Raw genomic sequence first — 22239 nt, forward strand, 5'->3', positions numbered from 1 at the left:
TCCCTTCAACTTCTACTTGAGTATCATTTCCAACATAGATTTAAGGTACATTTGATGGTTTCAAAGAGGAAAAATGCACCCTTGAAGTGCCCATGTGATGTGTAGCTCTTGAATTAAGAACCCATTCCTCAGCATTGTTTGTACTTGATACCAAAGTTTGTCCCTTACCCTTTGAAGTGATTGAAGATCCCTTATCCTTATAGGCATTTGGCACATCAATTTTATGTTTCCTCATTAGGTTTACCAATTCATCAATCATCTTATCCTTACACTCATGTTCATCATGACCATTCTTCTTACAATAGGCACAAGTTTTCTTCTCCCTTTTGTTGGAGCTGTTCCCCTTTTGATTTTTTTTGGAGAAGGACTTGCCTTGTTGTAAGAAAGATTATTGAGTGGAAGAAGATTGATGTGAGGAAGATTGTTGTTTAGAGGAGGATTATTGTGTGTCCTATTGTGGCTTAGCCTTCCATTACTTTTGCTTCTTGTTGTATTTTTTACCACTTGAATTCTCTTCATTAGCTACCAAGACTTTGGTCATGGAAGACTTGAGAATTCCCATACTCACTAAATTATCATGTTCTAAGATCAACATTTCTAAACATTTCTTGAATGAAGGTTTAGTGTAGGCACTAACCATTATTAATTTGTGAGTATTATAAATGGAAACAAAAGGAGCATATTTAGGTAGAAGATGAGTCATTATATGTTTGATCATCTTTCCATCCTTGATGGGTTCACCATAATCCTTAATTTGTGCCCTATACATGTCTACTTGGGTAAGATAGTCTTTGATGGTGTTGAAATTCCTAGGATCCAATTTGAGAAGTTTTTCCTCAATGTTGTAGGCCATATCTTCATCTATGGTCCCATATAATGCTTCAAGTTTAGCCTAGACCTCTATTGGATTGGTAAGTTTCCTAACATGATATTTGACAAGGTTTCAGATATTCTTAAGTAAGGTTCCTAGGGCCATTTCTTGTTTGATTCTCATTCTTCTATTTGAGCTTCATCAGCATCAGCCAGAGGTTTCTTTGCTACACCAGTTACATAACATAGTAAACCTTTTTCAACCAATGGTTCCTTTATGTTTTCTTTCCAAGTAGCATAATTATGTGGAGTTAATTTTGAAAAGGAACCCATAATGCATAAGCACAATATCAAGGAGACACAAAACATAATACAACACCCCCCCCCCGCCACCCCCCCCAAAATGAAAGATTTTGGCACTTTATATGTAGTGCATTTACAATAAGCCACTTGTCAAAATGGACAAAGTGGGCTTCTAATTTTTCTATTTAAAACCTCCTCTTGGAGTTCAAATCTAGAATTTTATAATGTAGTTTAGAAATAAAACAACTTTGAAGTAATACAATGCAATATAGGACCTATTTCTGAAAGTGGTATTTTTCTCCACACAAGCCTATAATTTGATTATAGATCTAGAAAGTAGATGAAACAATATACACTTTCAAAAAAAATAGAACCTATTTTTGAGTCCAGATGAGCCTGTATAGAGCGTTTGAAGTTGCAAAATGTAGGATTGGATAGGTAAAATCACCAAAAAATGCTATTTCTGACTAATATGTGCATCAAAACTAGAAAAGAATTGTATCATAAAAGTTTAGGAAATTTTTCCCAAACTAAAAAATATCACACCTAATTTGGAGTACGGATGACTAAGTTATAGCCTTCCAAAGTTGGACTATCAAATCAAAACTAAATCTAGAGAGGGGTCTAGAGAAGAAAACATGAGGTTAAATTTAATGGTTAAACAACAATCACAACAGTTCTAATTTGTCTCCAAATGACTATCAAATGGCCATCAAATTTGAGATAGAAAATTGATGACATCAACAAAAAAAATGTCCCCCCTAGTTAACGTGGTAGTATGGAATTGGCATGTGGAGTATGAAAATTTGCTAATGTGTGCAACTATACGAGTCCAACATGACAGTTTATGTGTTGTTGATGGGACCGTTGGCTCGATGCTTATGTGGACTTGTTAATGTAGCTCTTATGTCGCATCCTACGTAGTAGGAGGATCTAACTAGATTGGGACGATGCTGTATAGACACGCTATGTGGCAGTTCATGATTTGGTCATACCACAAATGTTGACTGATAGAGTTGCATTGATCACCAGTTTGGAAAATTCAGTTACCAAAAAGTCATCCCAATAGGAACATTGAAAGCAACCGACAAAGAAAGATAGGGAGAATAGAGGTTTGGTTTGTGGCTATTACAAGGAATAAGATAGGTGCCAGAGAGTAGCTATTTCAACAGGCTGATGACATGGTTTCAAAGCCAACAAAGGGGACTCTCTTTAGTCCCACATGCTTTGTAATAGCACAAGTGGTGGTTTTTAAAAGACTTCGGCCTACATTGTTGAATCAAAAGCAATGTTTGTCAAATTGTTGAGCCATGCTCGATTGGTTGAAAAATATGGTCGGTATTTGAGTAATCAGTGCTATAAATGATGTTGAATCTTGTAGGGTGTAGGCTAGATTTGATTGTGGATAAATGGAATATTCTAATGAATATTATTTGTGGGGGTTGGGGTTTCACAGCTTGGTTCCTACAAAAAATTTTCTCTACAAGCTGAACTTGCATAAAATATTTTTCAAAAGAAATACCTAAAAAATGCAGAAATTAGAGAGAAAATTAAAATGATAGATCTAAAACTCAAATGAACAAATTAATAATGACCATACTAAATTTGCAAATCAAGCCTTTGGGTTCTGGTTTGTAAGAAAATTTTGCTTCAAAATCAACTATGGCCCAATATAGGCATATTTATAGTCAATTTTTACTGAATCGATGCTATGGATGCAATGGTGAGGTCTACTTTGGCTCTAGATGCTACCAATCTTTGTAAATTCTCTAAATTTGAATTGGGCCCTTTAAGAGGTGAAGAAACAAAGATCTCCAATGGCTATGTGAAGAGAATCTCTGTTAGCTCTGATACCATGTAAGAATTTGCCTTAGGGAAAAATTTACCCAAGATGAAGGAACTCAAGCACAAGCACAGAATAGACCAGAGTATGATCAGAATAATAATATATATTCAATTCAATGTATGAGTACACTAGGAGTGCCTGTATATAAAGGCCTCTAAAATGCATCTAGAATGCCTAGGAGTTAACAACATGATAAGTCTTACAACTGCACACATGTCCACCAGGTGTGGATTATCTTCCATTAAGCACAAGAGTAAGTGCAATGATGAGAGGATAAGCCTACAAAGGTGTAGCACAAAAATAAATGTTGTAGACACCATGTGCTTAATTAAGAGTACAAATAACTATGTTGTCTACATGACAACTCAGTTAATTATGCAAACTCTGGTGTTGTAGACACCATGTGTTGAATTAGAGTTGCTTACTCCTGTGTTGTCAACATGACAACTCATAAAAATATTCATAGTCCTAAGTGTCAACCTGATAAATATTAAAATAATGTATTGACCTAATTAAACTTAAGTAAAGTATAAATAGTGAATACTTATTTACTCAAAACAAGGAGATTCAAGAAAGAAAATCAAGAAGTTTCATGAAACACAATGCACAGTCACACTACCACAACACAATACCAAGATTTACAATAGCAATACAAGAATCCCATAACAACACTTCATGCTTACACACTAGTAAATTTGGACTCAATTTTCCACAAATTTTGGTCAAAATTTTGATGTAGGTTGGTCAAAATTTTAACCAAATAGTTTGTGGTAATTTTTCCTATTGAAATTTTGACCAACTTGCATGTTGGTCAAAATTTTGACCAATACATTTGTCAAAAAATTTAAATTTTTGCTAGCTCTAATTTTCCATTGTTGGTCGAAATTTATGCCAATGCTTAGGTGAATTTTTTTTAGAATTGGTGGAAATTTCAACCAATGTTTGGTAGAAAACTATTAAGAATTTGTCGAAATTTCCACCCATGTTTGGTCAATTTTTTTATATAATTGGTGGAAATTTCAACCAAGTCTTGGTAGAAAACTATCAAGAATTGGTCAAATTTTCCATCAATGTTTGGTCAATTTTTTTTTATAACTAGTGGAAATTTTGACCAATTCTCGGTAGGAAATTATCAAGAACTAATCAAAATTTCCACCAATGTTTGGTTGAATTTTTTTTATGTTGTATCAAGCAATTGTTTCTTATCCAAGCTATTTAATTTGCAACCTTTTAAATCTCTACAAAGATAAAGTTGGAGTAGGATAATTTTTCTTCTCAAAGGTGTCCTCTAACTATAAAGTGTCTATTCCATTATCTCTTGAACTAGATATGTCTTGTTTGTTAAATAGATAAGGGAATGGATGCTTTACAATTAGAGGACACCTTTGAGAAGAAAAATTCTCCTGCTCCAACTTTATCTTTGTAGAGATTTAAAAGGTTTCAAATTAAATGGCTTGGATAAGAAACAATTGCTTCATACAACATGGAACAAAGAAGAACATAAACATATAACATGGACATGTATTCTTTGAAATGAAAGCATCCAAGAATGTAAGCAAAAGTAGAACTATTGAAGTGTAACATGCCTCATTATGCACTCTTGATATTGCCAAAGTTGACAAAAAAAATTTCAACTGTGAATAATGAGATATTATATAATCAAAGTAACAAAGGAATTTCATTTTCATGAAAATCAATTTTTGAAGTACAGTATAGTACAGTACACAAGTTGAAGAAGAAAATATCCTAAATTAAACACCACAATATGAACATTATACATTTTATCCCACAAGAACTTCAGCACTAGAACAACTACTTTTGAAGTTTACTAAAAATGAATAGGGCATAACATTTATATAGAAATGAGATAACAAAATTTCATTAAAATAGTTATAACAATAGTTATAAGAAAGATTTCTTTTTCACTGTTCTATGAAATTCTGCCTTCACTGGTACAAAGTTTAAGTGTACCAGCATTAAGATAATATAAATCAGTTTGTAATAGGAAGAAAAATGCTTATAGTATGCTAAAATCATCAAGGTAATTACATATAATCAGCACCAAACGATAGATATTGAGCAAGAACCTAATGATACTGATGCCATTCTTGTAGCAACAAAAGATATAAGCTCTAAAAACTCAACACCACAAAAATGGAATACAGATTTAGTATCTGAAATACCAAGAGTAATTTGAATTACACATATATGGCATTCCAATTCATTCATATACAACCATTTCCATTTGGCATACCAATTTGATCTCTTAGGCTTTGGCTCTGGCCTTGGGACAAATAGGCCCTTATAGAGCTCCTTTTGTTTCATATACATCTCCTTGTCATGTTGTGCAAGGAAATGCAACTCTTGTACCACTAACTTATCTTTAGGATAAAGTTTCTTAACCTTTTGGAAATCCTCTCTTGCATCATCTATCTTCCCAAGAGCACATTTTTCCTTCCCACATCTAAATAAAGACTTCACATTATTCTCATCTTCAACTAACACCTGCAGATAAGGAAATTGAACATCAAAGAGGTGAAACCCATTACTTGATCTCTTCTACATATATAGGTAAAAGTAGACCCACACTTGCAATTTATGGAATCCTTGGCCTCAAATTAGATTGGGTACAAAAGTATCACAATTTTTAGAAAAACAAAATGACTCAATACACCATTACACAATGCATACCATGTTACACTAGCCAATGACATCTTCATAATGGTTCAATTTCAACAAACATGCAACCATATTGTGATGGCATGGATTCTTAATAGCATTTTCCATGTTATTATATTTTCCAAACTGGAACATAAAATCATCTCCCATGCACACTAGGGCCTACGCAAAATCACATGTTGGAAAATTTTGCTAGGTAGGCAAACTGCCTGAACCTAGGTAATTTGGAATATAGTAAATAGAAGAATCAACAAAAGAACAAATATGTCACCATTTTATATTGATGCATCACCTCTGCTAGTTTTCCCTCTTTAAAAAATGCATTACCCTCTATATGTTTCATATCAATTGCTTTAATCTATCCCTCTACTATCATGTCACTCCATGCATTACCTTGACAAATTTATAATAAATGAAAAGAAAATTATAATTTACAAATTGCAATGTAACTACACAAAAAGACAATTGGTTTTGCAACTGTAAGCTGCCAAGATTGTTAAAATAAGTAACCAGTCTGATTTGCATTTGTTAAAGGGGAACACTATTAGGAATTCAACCTAGGTCTATTGTGCAGTAAGCACTCAAAATTAACACTAGATAGAGCCTACCTGTCATCTTACTAAAAGACATTAAGATTTAAGAATGATACAAAATAAAATTAGCATTGACATATAACTACATCCTTCACTCTTTCTATCCCTAATACTAGCCATTCCAAAGGAAATTGGATCATACGATGTGTAGCATTTGATATTTGAGGTTCTGTTACTCTTACATATTTAGTGCCTACATATATAGCTTGACTAATTAGTGTGAGAAGAGAAGAATTAGACTTACCTCCTTTGCTTCCTGAAAAGCAATAAGCTCAACCTCATTTATGAGATTAGTCTTAGGAGGAACATTTGGAAAAGAAAAGTTACCTATATCCAAATTGCCATCCCACATGAAGTAATGCATGTTCACTAGCTTGCATGCTTGCTACACCAATTGCCAAGCCACTTAAGACCTTTTTCTCTACAGGAATAGTAAAAGTTATGTCAAACTTAAACCATGTTCATATATAGATACATTATGAATAAGAAACTGATTACATTCTAGATCATATAAGATTTCATCAATCTTGTAATAGAATACATTTGTTTTGATATAGCATATCAATAAAAACTACCCAAACAATGGCAACCAAAATTTCTGATAATAAATTATTCCTAGAGCTATTTACCATTTTAAAGAGTAAAAGATTTTAACTAGAGATAGAATACACCATTATTATTATTTTTTGAATATCACACTTGTAATTTTTATTGATAATCTGAGGATTATAATGGGGCCCCAACCCATTAAATCTATTTAAAAACTATATGAAATACAAGGGCTAGATAAATCTAGACACCTATAAGCCTCTGATGAATAACTATAGACCAAATAAAAACTCATGTACCAAAATGAGCAAGGTCTAAATTTCCTAATAACTAACCTCACAAATGGACAAAAAATGATATTATACCAAAATCCACCATTCTCAAGCTGGCATGCAAATAGATGTGTTTATATTGTGAAAATAGGGACCTAGCCATATTTGCAATAAGTTGATAGCCCTAAGATTTTCCTAGTGAACACATATTTCACACAACACCCAATTTCCTTCCCTACTCTCTTACCATCAGAACTAGTAGCAACCTAAACACTAAGCTCTTTAAAAGAGTGTTTTTAAAGCACAAATCAAACCATCTTTTAAAATAACAAAAAGAATTAACAAAATTTGGAAATTTCCAACACTCATTACGAAGAATTACCAGCAGCCCATCTACATCCATTGCAAGTTCCCAACCCTAAAAAAACTAGTTCTATTTTAGAATAAAGTAGTTAAATCTCCTTGTGCAAGGTTATGAGTTCCCCCACCAAGCTTTTAGTTGGTTACTCTACCATGCTTATAAAATCTTCATTTGAACTATCAAATAAAATAATTACTCTACTATTCCCATACTACCTTCATTTGAACTATCATATAAGATAATATTTTTTGTAGAAAGGAAAACTAATTTTAAGACCCACTATTGACAGCCAAACAATGAATGTAAGCATTAAGTTTATCCTTGAAATTAACAAAAATGAAAGCACTAGTTCTAAGAATTTCCATACTCCCACTAGCATCCTACCCTAGGATTACTATAAGCTTAATAATCTTTTAGGTATCAACATCAAGAATCATAATGGTATTTTGGGACCTATCAATTTGAAACATCCCCATAGATGGGAGAATCCCAAGATGAAGAGTCATGGTCCATCATTTCTAAGAGATCCAAAGCTTGAGAGCACACCACAAATATCTCAACAAAACATATCTTGCAAAGCACAAAATGACAGAGGAAAAACTTATCTTCCACCATAGATATCACATCTACTGATGCCAACTAGTAGGAGCACATACCATGTACTATGATTGTTGGCACATCTTAAACAGAGCCATGTGGGACAAAGTCAAAGTTACTAAATAATGATGATCCATACATTTACATGATACACTCCTTGAGCTCAGGCAAAATGAATTGGGAAAGGTAATGTGAATGAGAATAAAAAGAGGAAACAACAGGGCATTCAATATGATGCCAACCCTTGCAAAAGTTCTAAAAACCACACCTCAGGAACAAGCTTAAATGCATGCATAATTTAGTAATTTCAAATTTTATAATATGTGGACATTATAACAAAGTTGAAATAGTAGTATGATGAAAGCCAAAGTGAATTAAAAATCAACGAGTGAGTTTGAAAGTGTAGGGAAATCAAGATACCATTTTGATTTATATTAGGATACAAGAATAAAATACAATTTTAAATTTTAATGCAATTGCAAGGGGTACTAACAAGATCATTATATAGGGAAAATATATAAATATAGATTAGATGGCATAAATACATAACAACAATAAAAGGAACAAATGGGCTTGCCAAATTGTCATCTCGTCTCTATAACCCACACAAAATGTCAAATATGAGTACCTCACTCTCAATGGTATCAAATTGTTTTCCTATGTTATAGATGCTAGGCATATAATTGTGGAGGAAGCAAGAGATTGTATAATCCAAACTGAGCATGCATTCACAAGAGTGGGAGTGGGGTTAAATAAAATGTATGAAGAAATGAGAAATAACTTGACAAGAGATCTTAATAGAAAACTACGAAAGGAGAAAGTGGAGTCTAAATTTATGGTGTTTCCAAAGAAAAATAGAAATCTATTGCATGAGATTAGTATCCTAAACAAGCATCTTAAAATGCTTCCTTTTTCTCTTAGGACTCTAATGTTGGGTACCCCGTCTGACCTATTACAAAAAGGTAATTAACAGTTCAAGAAATCTAATAACACTTCTCATTCTTTTTATTCATTGTGTTAATGAAGTGAATATAATTCACATATCACTAGTGCCTTAACGTCAAGAATGGATGGTATGAAAATCTTAACTCCTTGGCTTTAGAAGGAATTGAAGAACAATGGTCTGAGAAGGATTAGAGAATTCCATTACTCTATAGATATCTAAGAACACATTGTAAATTGGCAAAATAAACTTATAGATTTGTACATATGACATGTAGATAATTCATAATAATATTATAAATCACATTATAAGAATTTTGTTTAAAAAATTCAAATTTTTGAATTGTTACAGTAAAAAATTTGTTTACCAATGCTTCCCATTAGTAGACAATATTTGCCTATATAGGCAATTAAAAAAAAGCATTGCTGCCTCATCAAAGTACCTAATAGATATATTATTACTAAACAAAATGTTTGGATCTTATATTAAGGGGCAAACACTTTAAACAAATGGAAGTCCTCATCAAACTGAAATAAGATTTTGAAAAGTGATTTTGGTATCTGTGAACACATTCCCATTATAAATGACAAAGATAGATGCAATGCTACCTCTCAAAAAAATATCAGATAAGGGTAACTGCACCAAGTTGTGGTGCCAAAAAGGTGACACAATTTTTTTTTCTAATTTTCAATAGCACATATACACTTTATAAAAAACCAAAATATTATAAATGGGCTGCATAATTGCAGCCCATTCATTTCTCCTCTATTTTCCAATTTTCCCTCCTCACAGTGCATACCTAGATTGAGAGAAGACAAGATTTTTGCCACCCACCTTGCCAATATACCTCCTTGTCATCGAAGTTCAACATCAAAAGCATGCCATATGTTATCTAACTCTCTTTTTGCATTATTTTATATGTTTTGTAGCTTTTTTTTTGATTTTTCTTTAAATTTGTTTATTTATTTAGATTTCAATTGATTTCTTATCTAAAAATGTGAATAATGAACCAAAAAATCCCCAAGAAGGTCAAAACCAAAAACCTCAACAAGATCCAAACCAAAACCCTCAAGAAGATCAAAACCAAAACCCTCCACAACAAGAATAAAAAATTTCACAACCTAAACCAATTGCAAGACCTCCTCTTGGCACACAAGAAAACATAATAAATGAAATAGAACAAGGCAAAATTAAATTAGAAGCACTCATTGGTTAGTTGAAAGCTTGTGGACAAACCAATCCAATGAGAGCTCAATTGGCATCATCCCTCAAATCCATGAAGACCCACATAGCTTCTATTAGTGGTCAGTTAGATGTTTGGTGGGTTAAGAGGGATGAACAAAAAAGATATTATGCAAATAAATTATCATATCAAGATGTTAAAACAAAAGATATACCAAAAGTTAGAATATGTGCATTGTTTAGAAAGCCTGGTGAACAGGATACTGTTAGAGAGGGTATTATACGGTTCCCCATCCATTGGAGCATACAGGACGGTATTAGAAATAATTTTTGGGATAGATGGTGGATGGTTTTTGATGCCCCTCCTTGCAATAATCATGAGGTCTTGATGTATTTCTTAAGGAAATTGTATTGTGAGTTTGTCCTTGGGGAGATCCCTAATTATTTTGATATATTAGACTCTTAGGGTAGAGGTGGGGGGTCATCATTTGAGAGGCCATGGCCACGTCATGACCCTAATGTAGATAGGGCACCTATGGTCAAGCCATAGGCTGAGCATGTGACTATTCTTTTAGTTGTGAAGGAACGTGTAAAGGCCAATGCTCTAGGGACTATTAGTGCTTTGGCGCGGACCCTCATTCATTGCATGAGTCCATTAGATTAGGAGGAGCCTTTTGTATGTCATGGTCACATGTGCACATCATGTGGATCCTTATGCACATTTTGTAGTCATGCTGAAGATGGTGCAGATGATGGGCTAGTGACTGATCAATTCATGAATGAGACATTTGGCATTGACACACAAGTAAATTAAAATTATAATAAACTAATTTGATCACATTTCATATGTATATTGAATGAATAATTAATTAGCATGTATTGGCATTGTTCAAAATTCAAGGTCAGAGTGTTGGTGGCCCTAGAAGCAATCCCCTGGCCCCATTTTTCATCTCATTGACAAGTCCAGAGTTATATATCAATTTAATCCTTTAAATGAATACATATATTTATTAATTAATCATATGAAGGATTGACAAAAAAAATTATGCATGTGCATTAGTTCTTTATAGGACCATCGACATTCACTATAGACTTTGAGCCTAGATGTGACATGAGCTTCGTAGAGGTACATTTTTTTCATGTTAATTTAATTCATTTGATTATATTTGTTTCATAATTCGTGTTACATTTAACATAAAATGTATTGTAAGACATGAAACTGTTGACATTTGAGACTCCTCCTCATCTTTGATAGTCCATCGATCGTGGAGTGGCTACAGCTATGGCTAGTTCATAGCCATTGACTGAGGTATGAAAGAATTTTCTTGGTTTTAGTTGTTGTTTATAATAGTCAGTATCAAAATTTCTAATGTTATTTATAAGTGATTATATTGATTCAATTGTTGTAGGGTCTTGTCACACTCAATCATCCACGAGCCTTCGAGGTGGACTTGCAGAGCGACTATATGATGGTGGTAAGAAAATAATTAATTTTGTGTGTACATATATTTGATTTCAATTTATAATAATTATTGATTCATATCTACTTTGTTTCTATTAGCTCAAGTTAGAAAAGAGCCACAACAAGAGGATGAGTGAGCATTCACTCCACATGACAACCGAAGACCTCTAGAGATTTGTTTCCTTCCCCTCATTGGAAGGAGAAGATATAGTTGATAGACATACATATATAGGCATCAACGGACATATATGTTAGATTTTATGTTAGTGGACATATTCGATATACATTTGATGTATATATGACATTTTATATTTGATGTATGATATTTATTTGATGCATGAAATTATTAGACTTATGACATTAATTGGTTAATATATGATATGTTTGTTCATGTACGACATTATTGGTTATCATAATATATTATGCATTTGTTGATGTATGACATTATTGGTTATCATTTTATATTATATGTTTGTTCATGTATGACATTATTGGTTTTCATAATATATTATATGTTCCTTCGTGTATGACATTATTGGTTAACATAATATATTATATGTTTGTTCATGTATGACATTATTGGTTATCATAATATATTATGAGGTTGCATGGGTACTTGTACCCACACCCCTGGTACTCATACCCACGTACCCAAGTACGAGGTACTTGGTGGAGAGCATCATACCTAAGGACCTTGATTGAGATTTTGGATTTTTTTTTTGGTTTTTTGTTTGTGTATTAGCTTGTTGCTTATCAAGCTTAATTCAATACGTAATTAGTTTGAAACTTTGATATAATATTGATTAACAATAAACTATATCACTATTTAAGCATAAGTTTATCATTTCCAATATGTCATCATCATATGATTTATGATCTTGTTCATGTTTAACATTTTCCTTCTCTATTATTTGTTTATCAAGCTTAATTCAATACGTAATTAGCTTAAATTTTTTATACAATATTGATTAGCAATACACTTTATCAGTGTTAAAGCTAGAAATTTATCATTTGCAATATGTCATTGTCATATGATTTATGATCTTCTTGTTCGTGTTTAAAGCCTGCCTTCTATGTTATGCATCTAAATATTTATCCTAAATTATTATTACAAACATAAAACAAATTTAAAACTGAAAACAATACATTACATTTGCAAACTTTATCACTGTTCTTGATTTGAAAAATCATTGTCATGACTCATAAATTCAGGTTTTCTATAAATATAAAAGTATAATTAAAACTAAAGTTTGACATACCCAAGTAACCCCATCCCCTATTATAAAAAATAGTTGTACCTGTACCCCTACCCATACACATACCCTAAGTACTCCAAGTACCCCTGTCCCCATGCAACCTTGTATAATATATGTGGATCTTGGTGTTTTCTATACACCTATGTGGTCTATAGGATCTCTTGCTACTTAGAACATCCACTAACCTTGCCCAACCTCCTCAAATGGAAGCTTTATGTGTGGTAATTTTTAATGAATACAAGATCTGGGACATTGCAATTGTTAGATAGAAGTTTTATGTTTCATGAGGACCCTTTAATGCATCCAGCTAATTTTATTTTCAGCACCACCCACTAAGAAAATTATTGTGCACCCACTTGCATGGGAACAGTGCTTAGTTTAGGTTTCTTAATCTCTCTACACAACATTCAATCCTCTTGAAATTTTTTTTTAATTTTTTGCAACCAAAATCATCAGTTAAATTCTATCTGAAAAAACTTACTGCACCAAAGTTACTATATGGGAAAAAACTCTTCAAACATTTGAGTAGATGCTGCAAATTTTTCATACCCCTATTTTATTTGGGGTGAAGGATAGTGCCTAGAGGACATGCACATTGAGTGGACTAAATGTTAGAAGAAGCATAATTATGAATGACAGAGGCTGAGAACCATACAAGGCTGGAGAAGATGAGGGGAAAACAAATAACATAATAAGTTAGATGTTAAACTTTAACTACAATGCACAATATTATTATCCAAGAGGTACAATCTAAGATGTTGTACATATTGGTGCCTAATCTATTCCGCTAATCTACCACTAGGTTGGCTCCTAGAGAATGGTAGGGCCAAATATGTCACTACAACTATTTGTAGTTAGCAAATATGTTAGGATAGGTGCCACTGGACGTGTGGCAAGTTTTTAGAAGACTTACATTGTTGTGTTTCTTTGATGTCATCTGTAGGTGATGATTGTGTTGTTGTTAGAGCAATAGAGGGCTTATCTTAGTATAGACAGAGTTATGTATCCTTGAGTCCCCCAAACCCTTGAGAAGCATTAACACCCATTGTGTCCAATTGCATAATGAGACATGGAGATTTTTGAGCAATTTGCACTTTTGTCTATCCTTATCCTTTGGAAGGAACTTTTTATACTTCCATAATTAGGAAGAGGGTGTCTCTTGTTGGCAAACTTAGATGTTGATTGTTGATGATCTAGTTACTATTGGTTGGGGTGGCACATGGAGGATCAAGTTCAATTGAAAATAGAGCATTTACAACATTGCACTCTCTCCCATCCTTTATTCTCACTCTCTCCCTCTCCCACCGCCTACTCTCTATCCCCCATCCCCTACTCTCACTCTCTCTCCCATCCTGTACGAGCTCTCTTTGCCATTGCCTACTCTCTCTCACACTCTAACACTCTCTACCATCCCCTACTCTCTATCTCTATCTCTCTCTCTCTCATACACATTCCCATTCCTCCTCTTTCTCCCCCTCTCCCACTTCCTCTCTCACTGCCTACTCTCTCTCCCCCATCCCCTACTCTCTCTCTCCCCTCTCCCATCCGCTACTCTCTCTTTCACAAACATGCACACTCCCATCCCCCCCTCTTTCTCCTCTCCCATTCCCTACTCTCTAGATTTTTCACACAAACTCCCATCCCCCATCTCTCTATCCCTCTCCCACTCCCTCTCGCACTGCCTACTATCTCTCTCTCAAGTACTCTTTCTCCCTCTCTACTTTCTCTCTCCCATCCCCTACTCTCTCTCTCACTCTCTCCCATCCCCTACTCTCATTCTCTCTCTCTCCTATCTCGTACAAGCTCTCTCTGCCACCCCCTACTCTCTCTCACACTCTCACACTCTCTCCCATCCCCTACTTTATCTCTCTTACACACATTCCCATTCCCCCTTTCTCTTTCCCTCTCCCACTCCCTCTCCCACCAACTACTCTCTCTTCCCCATCCCCTACTCTCTCTCTCCCCTCTCCTATCCCCTAAACTCTCTCTTTCACAGATACACACTCCCATCCCCCCTCTCTCTCTCCTCTCCCATCCTCTACTCTCTAGATCTCTCACACACACTCCCATTCCCCCTCTCTCTCTCCCTCCCACTCCCTCTCCCACTACCTGCTATCTCTCTCTCTCACTCTCTCCCTCTCTACTCTCTCTCTCCCATCCCCTATTCTCACTCTCTCTCTACCACCCCTACCCTCTCTCACACTCTCTCTCATCCCCTACTCTCTCTCTTACACACACTCCCATCCCCCTTCTCTCTCTCCCTCTCCCACTCCCTACTCTCTTTCTCTCTCATCCCTTACTATCTTTGTCTCTCTCTCCCCTCTCCCATTCCCTACTATATCTTTCACACACACACCCATCCCCCCCCCTCTCCTCTCCCATCCCCTACTCTATCTCTCACTTGCTCTCCCTCTCCCACTCCCTCTCCCACCACCTACTCTCTCTCTCTCTCTACTCTCTCTCTACCACCTCCTACTCTCTCTCACATTTTCACACTCTCTCCCATCCCCTACTCTCTCTCTCTCTCTCTTACACACATTTCTATCCCCCCCTCTCTCTCCCTCTCCCACTCCCTCTCCCAACACCTACTCTCTCTCCCATCCCCTACTCTTTCTTGAGCTACTCTCTCTCTCTCTCTCTCTCCCCCTTCCCCCATTCCCTATTCTCTCTCTTTCACACACATGCACTCCCATCCTCCTCTCTCTCTTTCTCTCCCTCTCCCACTCCATCTCCCACAACCTACTCTCTCTCTCTCTCTCTCTCTCTCTCTCTCTCTCTCTCTCTCTCCCTCCCTCCCCCATCCCTTACTCTCAATCTCTCTCTCCCATCATATACTCTCTCTCCCCATCCCCTACTCTCAATCTCTCTCTCCCATCGTATACTCTCTCTCTGCCATGCCTACTCTCTCTCTTACACACATGCCCATTCCCCCCTCTCTCTCTCTCTCCCTCTCCCACTCCCTCTCCCATTGCCTACTCTCTCTCTCTCCCAACCTCTACTCTCTTAGTCTCACCTCTCCCATCTTCTACTCTCTCTCTTTCACACACACCACACACACCCATCCCCCTCTCTCTCTCCTCTCTCATCCCCTACTCTCTAGATCTCTCTCACACACTCCCATCCCCCCCTCTCTCTCCCTTTCCCACTCCCTCTTCCATCACCTACTATCTCTCTCTCTCTCTCTCTCACTCTCTCCCTCTCTACTCTCTCTCCCCCATCCCCTATTCTCTCGCTCTCCCCTCTCCCATCCCCTACTTCCTCTCTCTGCCACCCCTACTCTCTCTCACACTCTCAAACTCTCCCATGCCCTACTCTCTCTTACACACACTCCCATCCTCCTCGTTCTCCCTCTCTCAGTCCCTCTCCCACTACCTACTCTCTCTCTCTATCATCTCGTACTCTCTCTACCACCCCTACTCACTCTCTCACACTTCCTCTCTCTCCCATCCCCTACTATCAATCTCTCTTCCCCATCTTGTACTCTCTATTTGCCACCCCTACTCTCTCTCACACTTCCTCTCTCTCCCATCCTGTACTCTCTTTGCTACCCCTACTCTCTCTCACTTCCTCTCTCTTCCATCCCCTACTCTCTCTCTCCCCTCTCCCATCCCCTACTTTCTCTCTCTCTCTTACACATATAGCCATCCTCCCTCTCTCTTGCTCTTTCTTTGTGTCTCTTTTTCCTTCTCTATTCACTATTTAGGTCTCAATAGTGTGTGCGCACTATAGCGCACACATGCTATTAAGACTCAAATTCAAAAAGCTTTAAATGGTGCATACGTGCTATTCAAAGCTTTGCATTAAACCAAGGCTAAGGCTTGGTTTTTCCTTGGAGTCTATAAATAGGTTTGAGACGTGTTTTTTTGCAAACATACAAAAAAATATTGATTTTTCTTGTGTGCTCTCCTTCAAGATTCCTCATGGGTGGGCATCGATAAGATCAGGTTACATGACATTGGAGGTCTCTATGTTAGCTATATAACCATATAATTTATTTTTAATTTGAACTATTTCAAGCCTTTCATCTATAATTTCTTTTGACTATATGTCTATTTTTTGTCAAAAACCACCATGTACTAATTGGGTTGTAGATTTTAGCTCATTCATTGAATTTTGCAACTTAGATTTTTAGAAACTAGACTCCATTCTACACACTTTGAAAAAAAGAAGTTTTGATTTTAGATCAGTTTCAATCATATATAGGGGGAGCACATAGATATTTCATTTTTTTGGGATGTGTCTAGTTAAAAAATTCATTTTTTTAAAAAAACACATTATAAAATTACCCGAAAAGTTTGGGATAAACTACTACTTTTGTTTTTGTCATATCTTAAAATTTTGAGCATAACTATCTTCAAATTCTTGTTGAAGTTCAGAAATTCTTGATTTCAGAAAAAAAAAAAAAAAAAAAAAAAAAAGTGTCCACGTATACCCCCCTTTTGGTACCACAACTTGGTGCACTTACCCATAACAATGATATTTCAAAATGACTAATTAGGCATTGGTTTTCTGACCATTTCTATGAATAATTTATATAATCAATGATTGTTAACATTCAAGAACTCATTAAAAATGTTCATCAAATGGTATTAAATTACAACCTGAGGGTAGATGAAGTTCACAAGTTGTAAAAAATTATTATCATGCTACCTTGATAAAGTATTTCGCCTCTCATTTGGTAGGCATTTGCATCAACCATAGATGCCACAATTTCTTGAGATCATAGTCAGACTACTTCTTGCCCCAGATAATTTTTTTACAGCAAGGAATTGAGATGCACAAACTGAAGTAACCACAATTTAATCTATAGGAAGCAACGCCATGTGCCAAAATAAAGAAACAATAGGAAAGATGAAGACTATCTGCAATAGCAAAAATTATTGCCTTAATTAACAATAATTATACCATGAATCAAAAGTCAAAAGGTTCACTTCCATTAACACTATACAAGAACAGGTAAAGATATTTGTTAATGAATTTGCACCATGGTCAATAAATCAATGTTCTGTGAGCTTCTATGTTGTAGCCTTTGATGTAATCATGGATATACTAAGTATTTCAAGGCTATAGGGATCTTCTGAGGTGGTGTTCCTTAGCTACCTCTCCACAATAACCATAAGATAATAATGTTGCACACATCATCTTTTCTACAGGTAAAGTACTTGAGAAACCTAATGGTAGAAGTCTTAATACTTAAGACCTTGTAAAACTCTTAAACTAAAGACCTCTCTATGGTCAAAAACAAGAACACAGCCTATGGGTGTTGAAATTTGACCTCCCTATAATAATGTATCCAAACCTATCAATTTAAATGATCACTGGCATTTTTTGAGAGTAAGTCTCTTTTCCATTGACCCCAACTTCATCACTCTATTAAACACCCATATATTGAGGTAATCTTTTAGGTAATAGCACACTCAATGGTCAACCAAAATATACTAGATTCTTGTTGTAGGAAGAATATTTTCTCACTAAACCATTTGTACTCTTTGAATTTCCATTCACAAAATTTTGATCAAGCTTGGGAAGTAACACACCCTTGCCAATCCACTTAAGATTCAAAACCCCCAAGTATTTCTGGGTATGATATAAATGGGTCTTTAGACTAATCATGTTTAACCAAAAATCTTCATGAAATAGGAAAACTAATCAATTATAAGTGCTATAAATATAATAGAAGAGTTTTCAAGAAATTCTAATCACCTAATTAAGAAAACTAAAAGCCTAACTTAAACTTTGATGGTTCTGAAAGGCTACAAAACAATTTTTCTTAAAAAATACTTTAGAGCTTGTGCAATAGTTATTGTGCCTAAGTTGTAGAGAAGTCAACAATGTGCTTTACGGAACACTGATTTGTTGCCAAAAGCTATGGTGGAATCTTGTCTCAGATCCATTGATTTTTGTCTTCAATGAAATTGCATTCTAAAACACATGCAGTGGAGATTAATTTTGAGTTTACTTTCATTGTATAACATTCTCACTATGATTTTACATTGATTTTAATTAAGAAATGCTCCAACATATAAATTGAGATTGCATCTAGGTGATAACAAGTGCAAATATTACTTCTAAAATCATGTTACTTTGCTATTGTCTATGTCAAAGATGAAAAGAACATTTTAAGGTAAAAGTTATGTATGCTTGTAGGCTTTATCTAATTTGAATGAAGAAATCTCAAGATAAATGCACCTATGAGCTTCTTAATACCATAGTCAACTTTAAAGACCAAATTTTGTGTTCATTAAGGTTAGCCTTTGAGATTATCTATTGGATATTAAGGATGTCAAAGACTTGGGCTCAAGTTTAGGTAGGCTATCTATGCAATTTTGCCTCATAAGAAAAACCCATTGCTTCCACAATTCTATCAAAAATAAGTGCACCAAAAAGCTTTTTATTACTATAGTCCACTTTAAAGACCAAATTTTATGTTCATAGTGGTTGGCGTTTCAGATGATCTCTTGGATACCAAGGGTGTCAAAGAATTAGCCTCAAGTTTAGGCAAGCTATGCATGCAATTTTGAATCATAAGAAAAATTTATTGCTTCCACAAGTATATTAGAAGATAAGATCATTTACCATCAAAATTAGAGACCAAAAACTTTGTTTTAGATTCCTGTCAACTCTATTGCCTTCATTCTTTGTGCTTTTTATAGTTTTACACATACATATCTTTAGTTAATTTGAACAAGCCTTAAGGAACGCTCTTGAAAGTTGAAACCATTAATGGCTAGAAGTAATTATCTAGTGACATTTTATAGAGACATACATTGGAACTACATTGCATTTGCATTGAATTACATTTTCAAGAGAAGCAATAGTTGGTGAATGGAAAACAAGTCATTATTACTCACACCACAAAATGAAACTTTTGGGCGTATGGAAAATATCTTACTTTCATGTGCAATGATAAGGTGGCTTCAGAACATGTCCTTGTCCCATCACCATTGATTTATCCTATAGCATCACATTAGTCCATTCCTTCAACTTTTTTGATGATATGGAAGCCTAGAGGAAAATGATTCTTCAAAAGGGGGTTGTAATTTGGAAAATTAAATATGAAAAATAACATTCAATAGAAATTTCTATTAATTATGTCAGTTTTTTGCAGTGCAGTATGGGAGTTATGCTTGACTTTTCAAAGAGATCAGTTATCCAACTAGAGTTGGGGTGATGAGTACAGTAGATTTCAACTTTAATAGCATTTTCTATTCAGGGAATGGAGTATTTATGTTCTTCTACGGCTGATTGTGTAGGACAAATCATGACTTTGGGACTGTACTTTAAGAGTAATTATTAGGTAGTTTGTGTCATAGAAATAAATTGGGACAAACTTTTTCTTGTTTGTTAACTATTATACTTTTTAGAGTACTTATAAGTCCTATATTTTATGACATATGACTTGAGAGGACTTGTGTTCTTAAATAAGATCAGAATTTCAAATCTCACTAAGTGACTTTCCTAATACAAACTATTTGTAGATCCAAATTCACATCTCTTTACTGACCTAATAAGGGTGATAGTCATGGTATAATATCTTTTTTTGGCCTTTTCCAAAGATTAATGACAATGCAAAGAATATACCAAACCCAATAAACACTACAAACTAACTACAAGCTATGAGCTAATTAGACTGTAGGGACCAAGATATAGTTTTATGTGATATGCGGTGCTCTTCATGTACAATATAAAAGTACGTTACTTTAGACATGGATATTGTTGTTACTATAGACTATGATGAAAGTGTATTCCATAGAATGAATAGATTATCTTATTCCTTGTGATGGAAGTGTTCTAAACAAAAATGTGCATAATTTTTTATCAATATGAATGTTGGTTAAAGAGCTGGGAAGGAAATAAGTGTATATTTGCAACTAATACACCAATTTTGAAGGATCTGCTGGACTTATTGAAAGAGTGTGCATTTGCCAAAAAAATGTAGGTGTGCATATGTTGAATTCATATAAAATTTTTTAGGATTTTATTGGTGATCCTAACAACAGTTTAAACAATGGAGTTCAAGAGATTGCACTACTCATTCTCTAAGTAGTATGCACTAAGGCACAAATTGTGAAGGGGTATGTTGTATTTATTGGAAGACTATTCATTTGCAAGAATAATGCAAGTGCACATATGTTAAATTCACATTGGAATGGTTAGGATTTTATTTGTGATATTGATTGTAGTTTTTAACAATCGAGTTCAAGAGATTGGACTACTCATTCTCTATTTAGTATGCACTATTCTCAAGAACTGGTCAAGTTATTTATCAAGGAAGCTTATGAAATGTCCATTTCTTATTCAATGTTCAAAGAATGACTTTTGAGTGACCTTAATGATTAATTTCTTTTGTTAACTATAGAGAGGGTGATTATCAATAGAACCACATGTTATCTAAGGGTCCAAAAGAACAATATGATAAGAATATGCTTGAAATGAGCTAGATACATATTTGAAACATTGATAAAAGCAACTGACAACTATTTGGTATTATGCTAGTATTTAGGAAATGTATAATTTTTATTTTTTGCAAACTATGCTGTAGAATGGTATGTTCACTTGATTATGTAGTTGTAATTAATATGGATGACTAAAGGAAATCATAAATTACAAAGTATAAAAATAGCTCCTTGTCTTCCAACTATGCATACCTTATCCAACAAGCCCACACCAAAGCCTCTCTTGTTTTATGTTGAATAATGATCTTTGATGGTTCATAAATGCTTAATTAGGTCAGTAAGAGTTGTGTGCTCTGAAAATGCAAAATTTCTCCCTTAAGACAAAGGACCCACTTTTCAATATCGCCTAGTAAACCCTATAATAATAAATTTATAAACATCCAAATCTTGAAATCAACTGTGAATCAATCCTTCCCATTAAGTTATGCTTTGTTCAACTCCCAACTATCCCTTTTGACGCAAGCTATGGTTAACCACTTGAATGTTATTCACTCTAACTAGTTGGTCATAGCAGGTATTGAAAGAATGGTTTTGCATTAGACCAAGTTGACATACGGCACCTAGAAGAAAACTTGTTCATGGGCAAACCCTATGTGAAATGCCAATCCGATATCTACACTGACCAAAGTTCAAAAAACATGGAGAAACCCTATGCAAAATGCTAATCCAATATCTATACTCACCAAAGTTTAGAAAATGTGGGCAAACATATTTGGTGTGCACTCACCAAAGTTCAGAAAATGTGGGCAAAAACATTTGGCATTTCTAGTCTTTGAATTGACTTTATCCAAATTTGGTTAGTCAAAAATTTGTTATGACCCACTTTGGGTAATTTGATGTTGGTCAAAATTTTGATGAAAAGGGGAAAAAAATAATTTTGCAACCAATGTAGGAATGAAAACAAAAAATAAAGAGGATTCATAGAATCGG

General features: G+C 34.8%; 1 pseudogene; it reads right to left on the reverse strand.

Annotated features, from left to right (window-relative positions):
* Positions 1 to 5014: 5014 nt before the first annotated feature.
* The window catches only part of LOC149568299 (peptidyl-prolyl cis-trans isomerase FKBP42-like), a 28767-nt pseudogene continuing 11542 nt past the window's right edge, over positions 5015 to 22239 (reverse strand).

The sequence above is a fragment of the Cupressus sempervirens genome, chromosome 3 (genome assembly GCF_028749045.1).
Source record: "Cupressus sempervirens isolate cs-2001-9-10 chromosome 3, ASM2874904v1, whole genome shotgun sequence".
Taxonomy (NCBI): Eukaryota; Viridiplantae; Streptophyta; class Pinopsida; order Cupressales; family Cupressaceae; genus Cupressus; species Cupressus sempervirens.